This window comes from Anomaloglossus baeobatrachus, chromosome 5, assembly GCF_048569485.1.
Source record: "Anomaloglossus baeobatrachus isolate aAnoBae1 chromosome 5, aAnoBae1.hap1, whole genome shotgun sequence".
Classification (NCBI taxonomy): domain Eukaryota; kingdom Metazoa; phylum Chordata; class Amphibia; order Anura; family Aromobatidae; genus Anomaloglossus; species Anomaloglossus baeobatrachus.
This window is the reverse complement of record NC_134357.1, coordinates 473,163,304-473,180,039: the sequence shown is the minus strand read 5'-3', so window position 1 is coordinate 473,180,039 and position 16,736 is coordinate 473,163,304. Positions and strand designations below refer to the sequence as shown.

Genomic DNA, 16,736 nt, shown 5'->3' with positions numbered 1-16,736 from the left:
ATAGTCCGGGCCATAATGCTAAATATTGTGTGTACACTTTCATGGACTCAAAGTCACGTAAAATTGTTGACTTTGAAACCATTCAAGTAACCCAAACTGGTTCTTCTGTTGCCATGGAAAAACATTCATTCCAAAATTGCCTAAATAGAGTTTTGGATGATGGTGTCAATGTTCATATAATTGCTACTGATCGCGGCATGTCGGTATTCAAAAATTGATGCGTGAAGATTATTCTGATATTGAACATGAATTTGATGTGTGGCACTATGCCAAGTCTATTCAATACAAATTATTAGCAGTGAGTAAAAAACGCAGTTGTGGAGATATAGCAAAATGGATATCTGCAATTAAAAATCATTTCTGGTACTGCTGTAGTACATCAACTGGGAATGTGGATCTTATGCGTGAAAAATGGCTAGCATTGCTGTATCACATACAAAATAAGCACAAATTTCCTGGTAAGTTGATAACAGAATGTGAATACAGAACATTAAATGATGACGAGTATCAACACCTTTGGTTGTCTCCGTCATCGGCGTCTTTTCACGAGATTACAACGATTGTAAGGGACAAAAAATTACTACAGGATTTTAGTCATTTGTCACGGTACTGCCAGACTGGTATCTTAGTGGTCTTCCACGGTTTTGTTTTAAAATACCGAACTAAAAGAATTCACTTCAGCTTTGATGGAATGGAGGAAAGAACAAAACTGGCTATTTTGGCACATAATATGAACCAAGAACGATCCCAAGCTACAGTTCAAAAAGTGAAGGCAAATTCTGATACTCATAGATCCTGTAGACACAGCTTGTACTATTCAAAGCTGAGCAAAAAATGGCAAGTAAAGAAAGTGTACACCGAAATGTCATACACACACTTGTTAAAAATGCTTGTTGATGTTGTGAAGTTATGCAAAAATGAACTTGAGCACAACAAGCATTCACAACACCAGATGCTGCCTAGAAACATTGCCAAAGAGCGACGTCCATGCAAAGTTACAAAAGTTCTAGATCACATTTCTCGTTTTTGCAAAAAAAAACCATATCTTGTTAGTGCACAACATTTGAAAATTAAATTTTTATTGTTGAAGTGCATTTATGCCTTTATATGTTTGCTAAAAAAAAAATCGATGACAGCAAAGATGGCGCAGCACAACATACCGATATTCAAATTACAACAAGCCATTTGTTTGTTACAACTATTTATTTCAATAAAAATCTTTACAATGTATATCCAGAATGATGAAAATAATACGCATTAAGAACTTTTCAAATATGCCATTTAGCTGTCGGCCATATCAGAAGCACAGTAGTCGACTACAGGGTGGAATCCCAAGTAAATTCCAGATTCTTCAGGGAACAGTTCTTGAACTTTTCTAACAGCACAGGCAGGAATCGGTCTTCTTTTTTTGGGACCCAGATACCCATGCACCCACATCGTGAAAAATATGTATGCTGCCTTCCTGTAATTCCCGTAACAAAATTGTATAGTATACAAATAACACAGTATTTATAGTTCAAAATAAAAGGTTAAGTTTTCATACCTATTATCCATTATTGGACGATCATTACCAAAGTTACGGTACGTTTCACATATTCTAAGTTGGTCCTTGTTTGTACACATTAAAGGTAAGAAGGGGGAAGCTCTGCTATAACCATGTAATACGTTGGTGCTCAGAAAAAAATGTATAACATAATACTGGTATTTCTGGCACGCATAGGAAAAAATATTTCAATATGATATTGAAGAATATTTTATTATCATATTCTGCAAAAGGAGTCAACCAAAATGCCAACGTTTCGGCTCACATTTGAGCCTTTTTCAAGGAATATATATCTAATAACAAAAATAAATATAAAGACAATATCAGTCAAAGGCAAACATAAAAAAATAAAGAAAAGAAAACAAAGTATATACAGATATGTGCACGGGTTACATTGTGCACCATAACCATGAATATATGGAATATCACACTTAACGATAACAATGTGTCGTACAAAAATCCTTAAGGAATTAAACTATGACATAGAATATATTTCATATGGATGACTAGCAGACAGTCTTATTGGTAAGTTGAAGATAAGAACTAGATATACAAGCACGAAATAGTAATATACAGAACATGGGTCATATATCTCAATGAGGACAAGGCTAGCTGCATATAAATTACTACTATACGGGTAATGCAGTGTAAGGAACACATACCAAGAGGTAGATAAGCACAAAAATAGATGCTTGGTAGAATATGGGCTTAGGATAGCAAATACCTAGGGAAGATGAAGATGACATGAGTATATAGCAAAAAATACTATACAATCCACAGTATGAGGTAGAAACATACCAGGGGATGGGATGAGGCAGGGGTAAGTCATAGGAGACCAGGGTGAATAGGTAATGGTGCCTGAAAGATAAATATTTGTAATGCTTAAACACGTAGCTCACACAAGGGAGAGGTGGGGGGGGGGGAAGAGAGAGCGTGGTGAGACAGAAAGTTACCTGGAACGACAGCAGGCTAAGTGCAAATGAAACTGTGTCCGGTGTGCTGGCTGTCTGGTAGCAGGGTGATGAATTAACTCGTGCCAGGACTCTTATAGAAGTCAGGAGGAGTAGTGTTTCTGGGTGACTGTATGGGTGTGTGCAGAAGCGCAGATAGGAGGAGATAGGGAAGGTAGAGAATGAGCATGCGTGGAGATACACTGGAATATACGCAAATGGCGTAAGGACGGCGTAAGTATACGGAAATAGTGTAGAGAATGAAAGTGTGAGCCTGCTGGATATGCGCATGCGTGAGTCAGTGTGAAACTACGTGGATGGAATATAGGAGCAATACGTGTGTGGGTGGGAGGATGTGAAGGTATTGGGAGGTAGTAGAGAGTGCTGGAGCAGTCCTGAGATGGCTGGATGGGGATGCTCAGGTCCAGAAAGAGTTATGTCTAAAGGGGAGAAAAGAGAAGAAATATATTAAAGATAAATGCTATAATAAACATGGTAGTATAAATCGCATGTAAATAGGCATAATACTGTGGAGAAATAGAAAAATAGTATAACCACGTGATCCATATACATATCAAGACATGTTACACGAAAAATTCGTATTCTTTGTTCAGACCAAGTGGTTCCAGGGTCTGTACACATGTCGTGAAATGTGTCGTGCTCTGTAATGCATGTCAATCATGGATCTTTTTCTTCCATGATTAGAGTTGTGTTATGGATACTGGTGCAACATACACACTCCATGTCTCTGTCACAGAGTCGTATTCCGTCTCTGTCACAGAGTCGTATTCCATGTCTCTGTCACAGTGTCGTATTCCATGTCTCTGTCATGGGGTCGTATTCCATGTCTCTGTCACAGGGTCGTATTCCATGTCTCTGTCACAGTGTCGTATTCCATGTCTCTGTCTTAGGGTCGTATTCCATGTCTCTGTCACAGAGTCGTATTCCATGTCTCTGTCACAGAGTCGTATTCCATGTCTCTGTCACAGTGTCGTATTCCATGTCTCTGTCTTAGGGTCGTAATCCATGTCTCTGTCACAGTGTCGTATTCCATGTCTCTGTCTTAGGGTCGTATTCCATGTCTCTGTCACAGAGTCGTATTCCATGTCTCTGTCACAGAGTCGTATTCCATGTCTCTGTCACAGTGTCGTATTCCATGTCTCTGTCTTAGGGTCGTATTCCATGTCTCTGTCACAGTGTCGTATTCCATGTCTCTGTCTTAGGGTCGTATTCCATGTCTCTGTCACAGGGTCGTATTCCATATCACTGTCACCGGGTCGGATTACATGTCTCAGTCACAAGCAACTGTGGTTAGAGCCCCAACATATATATTCACTGACTGGTCAAAGCCACGACATATATACACATATGTAGTGTGTGCAGTGCACATACCTACATAAATACATATATACAGAACAGATTTTTGGTCAGATTTTGTCCTTCACCTATTTCTCATTACTTCTATAACTATGAAAATTGAAGCTTCACATTCAAGGCATCAAACCAGCTGTACCACGGTGTTCAACTGAAGATCAGAAACCACAGAAGAGTGTCGGTGACTCACCCATCAGTAAGTATATGCCAATATAATTATGACAAAGACCACACATATATACATAGACTATTACACATACATACATATGTATATAGATAATTTCACTGTTGTCAGAGCCACAACACATATACATATACTGACTGTGGTCATAGCCCCCACATATATACACAGACTGTGGTCATAGCCTCCACATATATAACACTGTCTGTGGTAAAGGCCCCCATATACAGTTAGGTCCAGAAATATTTGGACAGTGACACAATTTTCGCGAGTTGGGCTCTGCATGCCACCACATTGGATTTGAAATGAAACCTCTACAACAGAATTTAAGTGCAGATTGTAACGTTTAATTTGAAGGTTTGAACAAAAATATCTGATAGAAATTGTAGGAATTGTACACATTTCTTTACAAACACTCCACATTTTAGGAGGTCAAAAGTAATTTGACAAATAAACCAAACCCAAACAAAATTTTTTTATTTTCAATATTTTGTTGCGAATCCTTTGGAGGCAATCACTGCCTTAAGTCTGGAACCCATGGACATTACCAAATACTGGGTTTCCTCCTTCTTAATGCTTTGCCAGGCCTTTACAGCCGCAGCCTTCAGGTCTTGCTTGTTTGTGGGTCTTTCCGCCTTAAGTCTGGATTTGAGCAAGTGAAATGCATGCTCAATTGGGTTAAGATCTGGTGATTGACTTGGCCATTGCAGAATGTTCCACTTTTTTGCACTCATGAACTCCTGGGTAGCTTTGGCTGTATGCTTGGGGTCATTGTCCATCTGTACTATGAAGCGCCGTCCGATCAACTTTGCGGTATTTGGCTGAATCTGGGCTGAAAGTATATCCCGGTACACTTCAGAATTCAGCCGGCTACTCTTGTCTGCTGTTATGTCATCAATAAACACAAGTGACCCAGTGCCATTGAAAGCCATGCATGCCCATGCCATCACGTTGCCTCCACCATGTTTTACAGAGGATGTGGTGTGCCTTGGATCATGTTCCGTTCCCTTTCTTCTCCAAACTTTTTTCTTCCCATCATTCTGGTACAGGTTGATCTTTGTCTCATCTGTCCATAGAATACTTTTCCAGAACTGAGCTGGCTTCATGAGGTGTTTTTCAGCAAATTTAACTCTGGCCTGTCTATTTTTGGAATTGATGAATGGTTTGCATCTAGATGTGAACCTTTTGTATTTACTTTCATGGAGTCTTCTCTTTACTGTTGACTTAGAGACAGATACACCTACTTCACTGAGAGTGTTCTGGACTTCAGTTGATGTTGTGAACGGGTTATTCTTCACCAAAGAAAGTATGCGGCGATCATCCACCACTGTTGTCATCCGTGGACGCCCAGGCCTTTTTGAGTTCCCAAGCTCACCAGTCAATTCCTTTTTTCTCAGAATGTACCCGACTGTTGATTTTGCTACTCCAAGCATGTCTGCTATCTCTCTGATGGATTTTTTCTTTTTTTTCAGCCTCAGGATGTTCTGCTTCACCTCAATTGAGAGTTCCTTAGACCGCATGTTGTCTGGTCACAGCAACAGCTTCCAAATGCAAAACCACACACCTGTAATCAACCCCAGACCTTTTAACTACTTCATTGATTACAGGTTAACGAGGGAGACGCCTTCAGAGTTAATTGCAGCCCTTAGAGTCCCTTGGCCAATTACTTTTGGTCCCTTGAAAAAGAAGAGGCTATGCATTACAGAGCTATGATTCCTAAACCCTTTCTCCGATTTGGATGTGAAAACTCTCATATTGCAGCTGGGAGTGTGCACTTTCAGCCCATATTATATATGTAATTGTATTTCTGAACATGTTTTTGTAAACAGCTAAAATAACAAAACTTGTGTCACTGTCCAAATATTTCTGGACCTAACTGTATATACAGACTGCGGTCAGAGCTCCCACACATATATAAACTAACTGTAACACATATATACACTAACTGTGGTCATAGCTGTGTATATACACGTGTGTGTGTATGTGTATGTATGTATGTACGTACATACGTACATAGTTGATATGTGTGTGCGTATGGATATGTGTGTGTGTGTGTGTGTATGTTCACTGTGCACTGCCATATACTGCACCGTTACTGAACTGCCGGTAGATGTGGACAGATGCAGACACAGTGCAGTCCGTGCATCCACGTAGCTGTTGCATGAGCAGAACACAGACTGCAGTGGCATCACACGGAACTGCTTCCGTGCGTCTTCCCAGGAATTGGTGCACACGTAAACTTGTATACAGTCATGCTCCCGTATTAGTGATCAAAATAGGACTTGTTCAGAATAACAGAACAGACATAAGGCATCTGTAGGTTTTTTTAATTTATTTTTTGGGGATTGGATGCACAAGGAAGTGCAACCGTGTGCCATTCGTTCCTACAGAAAACACACTGAAAAGATGGGACTGTCAGTGGGTCTGCAAAAATCCAGGAAGTGACCCGGACAGACAAAACGGACGACTGAATGAGCCCTTGGGGATATATTAAAAATTGATGATGTTAGTCATAGTTGTTTATTTAAAAAAAATGATAAAAAAAATTGCAATGATAAGTGTAGTGATGAGGTCTTTGTATATTGTTATTTTTTTTTTCACCAGATATGCCTGGCTGCATTATTAAAGATTGTGATAGTCATACCAAAAAAACTAAATTTGACAAAACAATAATTATGCATGTTTTTCCACACTATATGGATAGAATCAGACTGTGGCTTCAACAGACAGGCCAGTTTGCCAACATTGACACACTTTCTGAAAGAAGAATCATGGCAGGTAAAAAGAACGACCAATTCAGAATGTGTTCTAAACACTTTGAGGAAGAATGTTACAATGTATGCATCTGAAAGAAAAAAAGGTGTCTGAGGGATTCTGCAGTCCCAACTATTTTTCCAAATCAAAGAGCACTTCCTCCGCCTTGTGGCTAGATTGTTTGAAGAACACAACTATTTTATTGTACACAAAAACATAAGTGATGCCACAACTTCTACATCTTCACAGGTTCAGGTTATGGAGCAAAATTCAGAACGTAAAAGAAAATTGCCAACTAATTTGTTAAAAAAAATAACCGTTGCAGAAGGAAATAGTTTAGTTCAAAGGGATGCTTCCACAAATACATTTACATTACCAGGCACATTAAAAAAATCGATGTACACATACAACCAAACAAATAATTCCAAGTTCAGTTCATCGTGTAACCAATACAACTATACCTCAGAAGAACGCATCAACTAACACCCATATTCTTTCTTCAAACGCTGGATGTCAGTTTCCTGATCTAAATGACGTGTTTTATAACACAACAATACCATAGATCATTTTTATCCCTTGCTAATCTCGACACCAGTGCAAAAAAAAAACCAACAAGCCGATTACTCTGGCAAAGAAATGGATGTCTCTTTGGAAAGCTCAAAAATATCTTCTGTTGATCTAAATGAGAGCAATGATCCTGAATTTGAGCCAAACTCTGAAAGTACCTTGAGAGGTTCAGAAAAAGAGGAAAGCGTTCACTATTGCAACAACGATAATATTGTAAGCCAAAAAACAATATATTGCATTTGATTCCTGTTTGGAGGCTCTTATACATAAAGTCCTTTGTTTTTGTGGTAGCCAAATTACTATTAATTTTTTTTTTTTTTACAAAGGAACACATGTGTCTGTCCAAGGATTATGTACGAAGAGCCATAGTTTTGAATGGCATAGTCAGCCACTCTGTGAATGTACACCAGCTGGTCATTTGCTTTGTGCAGCAGCTATACTTTTCACCGGTGCTAATTTTACGAAAATAGAAAATTTCTTTTCCACAATCGGAATTCAATTTCTGTCAAAAACTACTTTCTTTCGTTACAAAAAAAAATATCTTTTTCCAGTAATAGATGTTCACTGGCAGAAGGAAAAAATGCAAGTACTACAGTCTGTGAATAGTCAAGCTATGTGTTTAATTGGTGATGGACAATGTGATAGTCCGGGCCATAATACTAAATATTGTGTGTACACTTTCATGGACTCAAAGTCACGTAAAATTGTTGACTTTGAAACCATTCAAGTAACCCAAACTGGTTCTTCTGTTGCCATGGAAAAACATTCATTCCAAAATTGCCTAAATAGAGTTTTGGATGATGGTGTCAATGTTCATATAATTGCTACTGATCGCGGCATGTTGGTATTCAAAAATTGATGCGTGAAGATTATTCTGATATTGAACATGAATTTGATGTGTGGCACTTTGCCAAGTCTATTCAATACAAATTATTAGCAGTGAGTAAAAAACGCAGTTGTGGAGAAATAGCAAAATGGATATCTGCAATTAAAAATCATTTCTGGTACTGCTGTAGTACATCAACTGGGAATGTGGATCTTATGCGTGAAAAATGGCTAGCATTGCTGTATCACATACAAAATAAGCACAAATTTCCCGGTAAGTTGATAACAATGTGAACACAGAACATTAAATGATGACGAGTATCAACAACACCTTTAGTTGTCTCCGTCATCGGCGTCCTTTCACGAGATTACAACGATTGTAAGGGACAAAAAATTACTACAGGATTTTAGTCATTTGTCACGGTACTGACAGACTGGTATCTTAGAGGTCTTCCACAGTTTTGTTTTAAAATACCGAACTAAAAGAATTCACTTCAGTTTTAATGGAATGGAGGAAAGAACAAAACCGGCTATTTTGGCACATAATATGAACCAAGAACGATCCCAAGCTACAGTTCAAAAAGTGAAGGCAAATTCTGATACTCATAGATCCTGTAGACACAGCTTGTACTATTCAAAGCTGAGCAAAAAATGGCAAGTAAAGAAAGTGTACACCGAAATGTCATACACACACTTGTTAAAAATGCTTGTTGATGTTGTGAAGTTATGCAAAAATGAACTTGAGCACAACAAGCATTCACAACACCAGATGCTGCCTAGAAACATTGCCAAAGAGCGACGTCCATGCAAAATTACAAAAGTTTTAGATCACATTTCTCGTTTTTGCCAAAAAAAACATACCTTGTTAGTGCACAACATTTGAAAATTAAATTTTTATTGTTGAAGTGTATTTATGCCTTTATATGTTTGCTAAAAAAAAAATCGATGACAGCAAAGATGGAGCAGCACAACATACCGATATTCAAATTACAACAAGCCATTTGTTTGTTACAACTATTTATTTCAATAAAAATCTTTATAATGTATATCCAGAATGATGAAAATAATACGCATTAAGAACTTTTCAAATATGCCATTTAGCTGTCGGCCATATCAGAAGCACAGTAGTCGACTACAGGGTGGAATCCCAAGTAAATTCCAGATTCTTCAGGGAACAGTTCTTGAACTTTTCTAACAGCACAGGCAGGAATCGGTCTTCTTTTTTTGGGACCCAAATACCCATGCACCCACATCTTGAAAAATATGTATGCTGCCTTCCTGTAATTCCCGTAACAAATAAAATTGTATAGTATACAAATAACACAGTATTTATAGTTCAAAATAAAAGGTTAAGTTTTCATACCTATTATCCATTGTTATTGGAAGATCATTACCAAAGTTATGGTACGTTTCACATATTCTAAGTTGGTCCTTGTTTGTACACGTCGTGAAATGTGTCGTACTCTGTAATGCATGTCAATCGTGGATCTTTATCTTGCATGATTAGAGTTGTGTTATGGATACTGGTGCAACATACACACTCCATGTCTCTGTCACAGGGTCGTATTCCATGTCTCTGTCCTAGTGTCGTATTCCATGTCTGTCTTAGTGTCCTATTCCATGTCTCTATCACAAGGACGTATTCCATGTCTCTGTCACAGGGTCGTGTTCCATGTCACTGTCACCGGGTCGGATTACATGTCACTGTCACAGGGTCGGATTACATGTCTTAGTCACAAGCAAATTCCATGTCCTTTACCCTGTGTTGTCAACGATGTAGCCCGACTGTTAAATCCAATCTTTCCACTGGTTGAGTCACCGCCACGCTCATGTACTCGCACATCTTACGGGCCACGCAGTGGCATTGCTGCATACAGATACAAAGTATGTTTGCAAGGGCTCTTTTGAGTGTGTGGGTATATATCTCTAGATCCATATCTCAATATTTATACAAATATATATATATATTATAGATAAAATATCAAGCTACCTACCTTGTTGTGAGTATGAAAACAGTCGATGTATATGTAGTATGCCTCTGTCAACAGTCTTCTGTGCATTACCAAAAATAAGACAGTCTTTGGCTAAGTGCGCACTAGGCTTTTTTAGCGTTGTAGAGGTTTTGGTCAGAAAACTGCATGACTTTGCTTCACCAGCAAAGTCTATAAGTTTTCAATTTTTCTGTCTGCACAGTGTTTTTTATTTGCTGCGTTTTAGAGGTTCCCTACTAAAACGCATCATGTAAATTATTACTGTGGTTTTCAGTGTGTTTTTGACACATTGAGTTCAATGAGCTGTTTAAACACGCACTGACAAACGCAATTTGCAAATATTCCTGCGGTTTAGGCTATGTGTGCACCTAACCTTTTTTTTAGCTGCATTTTTGCACGTTTTTTGCCGCAAAAAATTACCCACGGTAAAAACTGCAGCAAAAAAGCATGCATTTTTAGCGCAATATGGTGCGTTTTTGCCTGCGTTTTTTTTTACTGTGTTTTTATGCTTTTATTTTAGCTGTGAACAATGCTAATAAAGATTGATGAAGAAAAAAAAAACAAGATCTGATGTCATTTTCTTTTTCAAGGACACTGTGTTGTGAATGTCAGTTATGCTTTTGCTGCTGTGAGGATCCCTCTTGTGGCCAGGAATGGTTTGGACAGAGACCAGGTGTGCTGGAGCAATGGGCGTTTCCATTGCTAACTCTCTGCCTATTTAAACCTTGGTCTGCTGGCAGTCTGAGCTGGTTCTCATTTGTTCTTTAGTTTTCCAGCCTTCTCATCTTGCTACAGACCCCATCTACCCCAGATAAGTGCTTGGTTCTTTCTTATGTTGTTTTGTTCTTTTGTTCTTATCTGGGTTTGTCATTTACTGTGGTTATTGTCAGTTTATTTGCATGCAGGAATCTTCCCTCTCTGTTGCTTAGCTGGGAAGCTCCCTGCAGCTATGTTTGGAGTTTTGCTCCTATAAGTCCATGTGTTTGTTGCTTCTTGAATTTTTAATTGTTCCTGTTTTCTGTTCATTGGTTTGACAAGAGCACCTGATATAGGACGGAGTTCAGATCGTGCGATCTGAGGACTTTTTGTACTCTAAGGTATTTGGATTTTTGTAGGGTTTTTCTCTGGCCACCATCAGCCCCTTTCCTATTTAGTCAATGGGGCCTCACCTTTGCTAATCTTACCATCCATCTGTGTATTGTGTTTTCCTATATCACCATAGTCTGTCGTTTGAACAATGCGTTTTATTATATTCATGATGAATGCCTCCAGTCTCCTTTGAGAATTTACTCTTGCACTTGAACTTTTCTTGTTATTTATTCCGGCAGCATATATAATCAGAGTTTTGGCAGGTTATGTATGTGCTTCTTTTTAACATCTCCCCTCTCGACCACATTATTCATTTATTGTATTTTCAACTAATTTATATATGTATTTTTGCTCACGTTTTGATACAACATAAACAAAAAACATAATAAAAAATATATATATATATTTCTTGAAGCAATCTTACTCGTTTTTCCTCCTGTTTTTGAACTTGTATTCTGAGTAGCTCAGGCACAGTATGCGGCATCCTAACTGAGGGACTGCATTACTCAGTACTTTATAGAGAAAAGGCCACAGGGGATGAAGGGGGTATAAATGTTTTGGAGAAGATAAAGATCCCTACTTTAACAGTGGCTTAGCTAGACACTTTAAACGAGAATGTCCCGGAGGAAGAGGTCCAGGCGGTTATAAAATCTTTACCTTTAGGCAAGGCCCAGATGGGTATACAGGGGATTTCTATAAAGTCATGGCCCAACAGATAACCCCCAGTTAGACGAGATGGTACAACGAATTATTGGATGGTTCTAATTTAGCATATATTAATTTAATACTAAAACAGGGGAAAGATCCCGAAGGCCTGGCATCTTTTAGACTAATATCCCTAATTTAACCATGATGTAAAAATTATCTTTAAAATCATGCCAAACTATTTGGCAGAGGTGCTGCCAACAATAATAATCCCTGCGCAGGTAGGATTCCTGAAGGTGAGGAGTGCACTTACGAATATCAGATGAACGCTGCTGGCAATAGATGCTGTGAGCAAGGAAGTTAATGGGTGGGGTAGACCGGCGCTGGTAAGCCTGGACGCAGAGAAGGCATTCGACAGGATTAAGAATAGGTGGATGGAAATGGTGTTGGACAAGGTGGAATTGAGGGATTCATTTAGAAACTACATCAAAATGATCTACACTGATCCCCTGGCAAAAATACAAATCTTGGGACATTTGTCGGATGCCTTCTCACTACAAAAGGGAACACGCTAGGGGTGCCCACTGTCACCATTGCTCTTTGTCCTGGCATTGGAGCCGCTGGCTCGATATTTGGAAAAGCACAAGTCATTTGAGGGGGTAACAGTTGGACAAAAAAGTTTCAAAGTCGCTTATTTTGCTGATGACATTCTGTTTAGGGGTGCCATGGATCGATACTTACCTAAGGTATTGGGATTTTTTGAGAAGTTCAGGGAATTCTCAGGGTTTGCATTGAACAAAACTAAATGTGAAATTCTTTACCTTAGGGCCAGAGACTGGCTAAGCAGTGCAGGGGACAAACTGAATAGGATCCCGCTAGGTAAAACAAGCATAAAATACTTAGGAATCAGACTAGGGTAGAGAACAGACTTTGTATATAGCTTGAATTTCCCTACGGTCATTGCTTAAATAGTTGCGGAGTTATAAAGGTGGCAGAACCTGCCCTTAAGTCTCTTGGGTAGAGTATAATTATTAAAAATGACAAGCTTTTTTAAATTGTTGTATCACTTACAAAACAATCCCAATGTTGCTAAAGCATGTGGACGTAAAAAAAGTCAATACAGCTATGAGAAAATTTATTTGGAAGGGAAAACGCCCCCGCATAAAACTGCAAACACTTATGATGGCCAGAGAGGAGGGTGGAACAAATATGCCAGATGTGAGGGGGTGTAACTTGGTGTGCATAGCGACACATATAATAGACTGGCTAAAAAATACCAGTTGGTACTCGGACATAGGCTAGAAAAAGCATTTACCCACCCTTGGGACATAGTATTATTACTACATGCCCCTCAGGGCCTCCTCACCCCAAGATTAAACACACAATGGTGTTCAGGGACACAATTGGACCCTGGAAAGAACTGAGGATGAAACTAAGTTTGCCCTGGAGAGTTTTTAAATATCTGCCAAAGTAGGGAAGACCAGCCTTTCCAAGTATAGTTGATAATGGCCTGCTACTAGAATAGAGAAGAAAGGGGATCCATAAGGTGGTGAACTTGATACATGTAGAGGAGCATAGGTGGTTCAGAAGTGAAGAGATAATAGACAGATATGGACTAAAAAGCCAACAAAGATTACAGTACAGACAGATAATATAGTCGATAATATCGGTGCGGGTGGAGGAACACACAAGGAGTAATAACATGTACAAATCCTTCTTCGATCAACGGACAAACCTATGATGACATCACTTTACAGAGAATACAGGGAGGTGTTTATTCAAAACCTAAAACAGTGAGATAGGAGATCTAGCCGCAGAAGTAGTATACAAGGAGCGAAGGTTCTGCATCATTGTGCTATAGCTTCAAGAATAACTGCACGGATGGGAGGAGGGTGGGGAAAGTTTCAATGCATTATGTTGTATACATTATTTTTTTTTTTTTTCTGTCAATGTAACTTATTTTAATGAGTGTAAACTGTAACCTACAGAGAACAAGTAACTGAATAACACATCTTACTGGTAACCACTAATAACTCTCCTATCCCATCCGGCTGCTCCTTCCTCAGTATTCCTCTCCCTCTTCAGCTTCCCCGTCTAGAGTCTATTCCCACTTCTTCGTAGTCCTTTTCCAGCGCGGCCAGATCTTCTCGGGCCTCGGAGAACTCTCCTTCCTCCATTCCCTCTCCCACATACCAGTGCACAAAGGCTCGCTTGGCGTACATCAGATCGAACTTGTGGTCCAGCCGGGCCCAGGCCTCTGCGATGGCCGTAGTGTTGCTCAGCATGCACACAGCGCGCTGCACTTTGGCCAGGTCTCCCCCGGGCACCACTGTTGGGGGCTGGTAGTTGATTCCGACCTTGAATCCTGTTGGGCACCAGTCTACAAACTGAATAGTGCGTTTTGTCTTAATGGTTGTGATGGCGGCGTTGACATCCTTGGGGACCACGTCCCCCCTGTATAACATGCAGCAGGCCATGTATTTGCCGTGGCGGGGATCACACTTCACCATCTGGTTTGCAGGTTCAAAGCAGGCATTGGTTATTTCAGCCACGGACAGCTGCTCGTGGTAGGCCTTCTCTGCAGAGATGACAGGCGCGTACGTGACCAGCGGGAAATGGATACGTGGATATGGAACGAGGTTTGTCTGAAATTCGGTGAGATCAACGTTTAAAGCCCCATCAAACCTCAGCGAGGCAGTGATGGACGACACGATCTGCCCAATGAGACGGTTGAGATTTGTGTATGTTGGACGTTCAATGTCCAAGTTACGGCGACAAATATCATAAATAGCCTCATTGTCCACCATAAAGGCACAATCTGAATGCTCCAGCGTGGTGTGTGTGGTCAGTATGGAGTTGTATGGCTCCACCACCACTGCTGTGGACACTTGCGGTGCTGGATAGATTGCAAACTCAAGCTTGGACTTCTTGCCATAATCTACAGAGAGTCTCTCCATCAGAAGAGATGCAAATCCTGAGCCTGTGCCGCCTCATAAGCTGTGGAAAATGAGGAAACCTTGTAATCCGGTGCACTGGTCAGCCAACTTGCGTATACGATCTAGGACCAAATCGACTATCTCCTTTCCGATGGTGTAATGTCCCCGAGCGTAGTTGTTGGCAGCATCTTCCTTTCCTGTGATGAGCTGTTCGGGGTGGAACAGTTGGCGGTATGTGCGCACCTCATCAACCACCGTGGGCTCCAGATCCACAAACACCGCCCTGGGGACATGTTTTCCGGCTCCTGTCTCACTGAAGAATGTGTTGAACGAGTCGTCTCCTCCACCGATGGTTTTATCGCTGGGCATTTGTCCATCGGGCTGAATCCCATGTTCCAGGCAGTAGAGCTCCCAGCATGCATTGCCAATTTGAACTCCGGCCTGGCCCACGTGGATAGAAATGCACTCACGCATATTATCTCCGCAGAGGTATGTCCAATGGAGTATTCTTGTTCCGCCACTTCACGTCGTCTCTTCTTCTCACCTCACACCGCGTAGCTCCTCGCCAACTGTCGCGTCTCCCGCCCGCTGCCCCTGCTTATAAGACACATGCGGTGCGCTCGAGCGTGTCTGTCTCTACTGATTGGATGAAATTGGAATGAGGGCGGGAAATTATAACCAGTCAATCTCCAGTTATCTCTACAGGTAGCGCGTGCAGGCTGTGATTGGTTGCTAGGCAGCTGGGGACAGCAGTGATTGGTTGGCTGCTCATGGACTCACTGCGCGGGAAGATTTTTTCTAACGGTCGCTCGCTTGAGGTAACGATTCAGTGACGTGGTAATGGAGAGGTCTCCAGTGTTACCTCAGGTGTCACCAGATACTCTGCACGGCTCCAGTCTTACATTAACACACAATAAAATGGTATCTAGACTGCAGAGTGAATCCTCTCAGTTATTATCACATATATCCACACAAATTATGTATATTAGTAATAAAGAGAGAAAGTTCTCTTCTGCCACCATTTTAGCTAAAGTGGCAAGTTGATCGGCCGCCATTTTGTTTGTCACTTCATGGAAGAATTAACCAGACAAGTGACTAAAGTGTGCACAAAAACAGAAAAAAATGTCAGTAGGTCAGGACTGAGGAGCCAGAATGTGAGATATTTGGCTATAATAGAAGGGATGGAGAGCGGCACAATATGGAGGGTCTGCAGGTGGGCTGTCTGTCTCAATGCTGAGAGATACAGGCAGAGACTTCTCCATCGTGTAAGGCCATGTTCACACATTCAGTATTTGGTCAGTTTTTTACCTCAGTATTTGTAGCCAAAACAAGGGAGTGGGACAGTAGTAGAAACTGGTCACCATTTCTGTGTTTTTCACCCTCTCCTGTTTTGTTTTTTTTTTAACTATATTTTTATTCAAATTTTTCAATAACATAACACTGGCATAAGCGAATTCAGCATTGTAAATTCAATTCAAAAACATTACATTGTCATGTTTGATCATCCCAAATTCCATACCAGTTTTTAAAATCAATAACCGTAACATGGCAAGATAAAGCAAAGGAAAGCAGCGACCCCTTAACCCGTCATTCTTATCATTCTCCCCATTGAACCCTTGTGAACATGGTAATGACATATAATAAAGAAGTCCCACTCAAATCGGTTATTTCCCCCTCTCCTTTTAGTCAGCTTTCGGCCTTTCCTCCCCCACCTCCAAGCCATCCAATGTATCCTTCAATTTTTCAGTATGATACCAGACTGTGTAAACTGTGGAAACTGCACCTTACATTAGTGTGGTTTTGGTGCGGATTTTAACCATTGTGCACTGTTGTGTCTGAATAAAGCTGGGATTAGTTTGAGGGGGAAAAAAATGTTTCTTG

The 16,736-nt window shown here is 40.3% G+C and overlaps 1 pseudogene; it reads right to left on the bottom strand.

The window, feature by feature from the left end:
- Positions 1 to 13,981: 13,981 nt before the first annotated feature.
- LOC142310353 (tubulin alpha chain, testis-specific-like) lies at positions 13,982 to 15,343 on the bottom strand (annotated as a pseudogene).
- Positions 15,344 to 16,736: the final 1,393 nt, after the last annotated feature.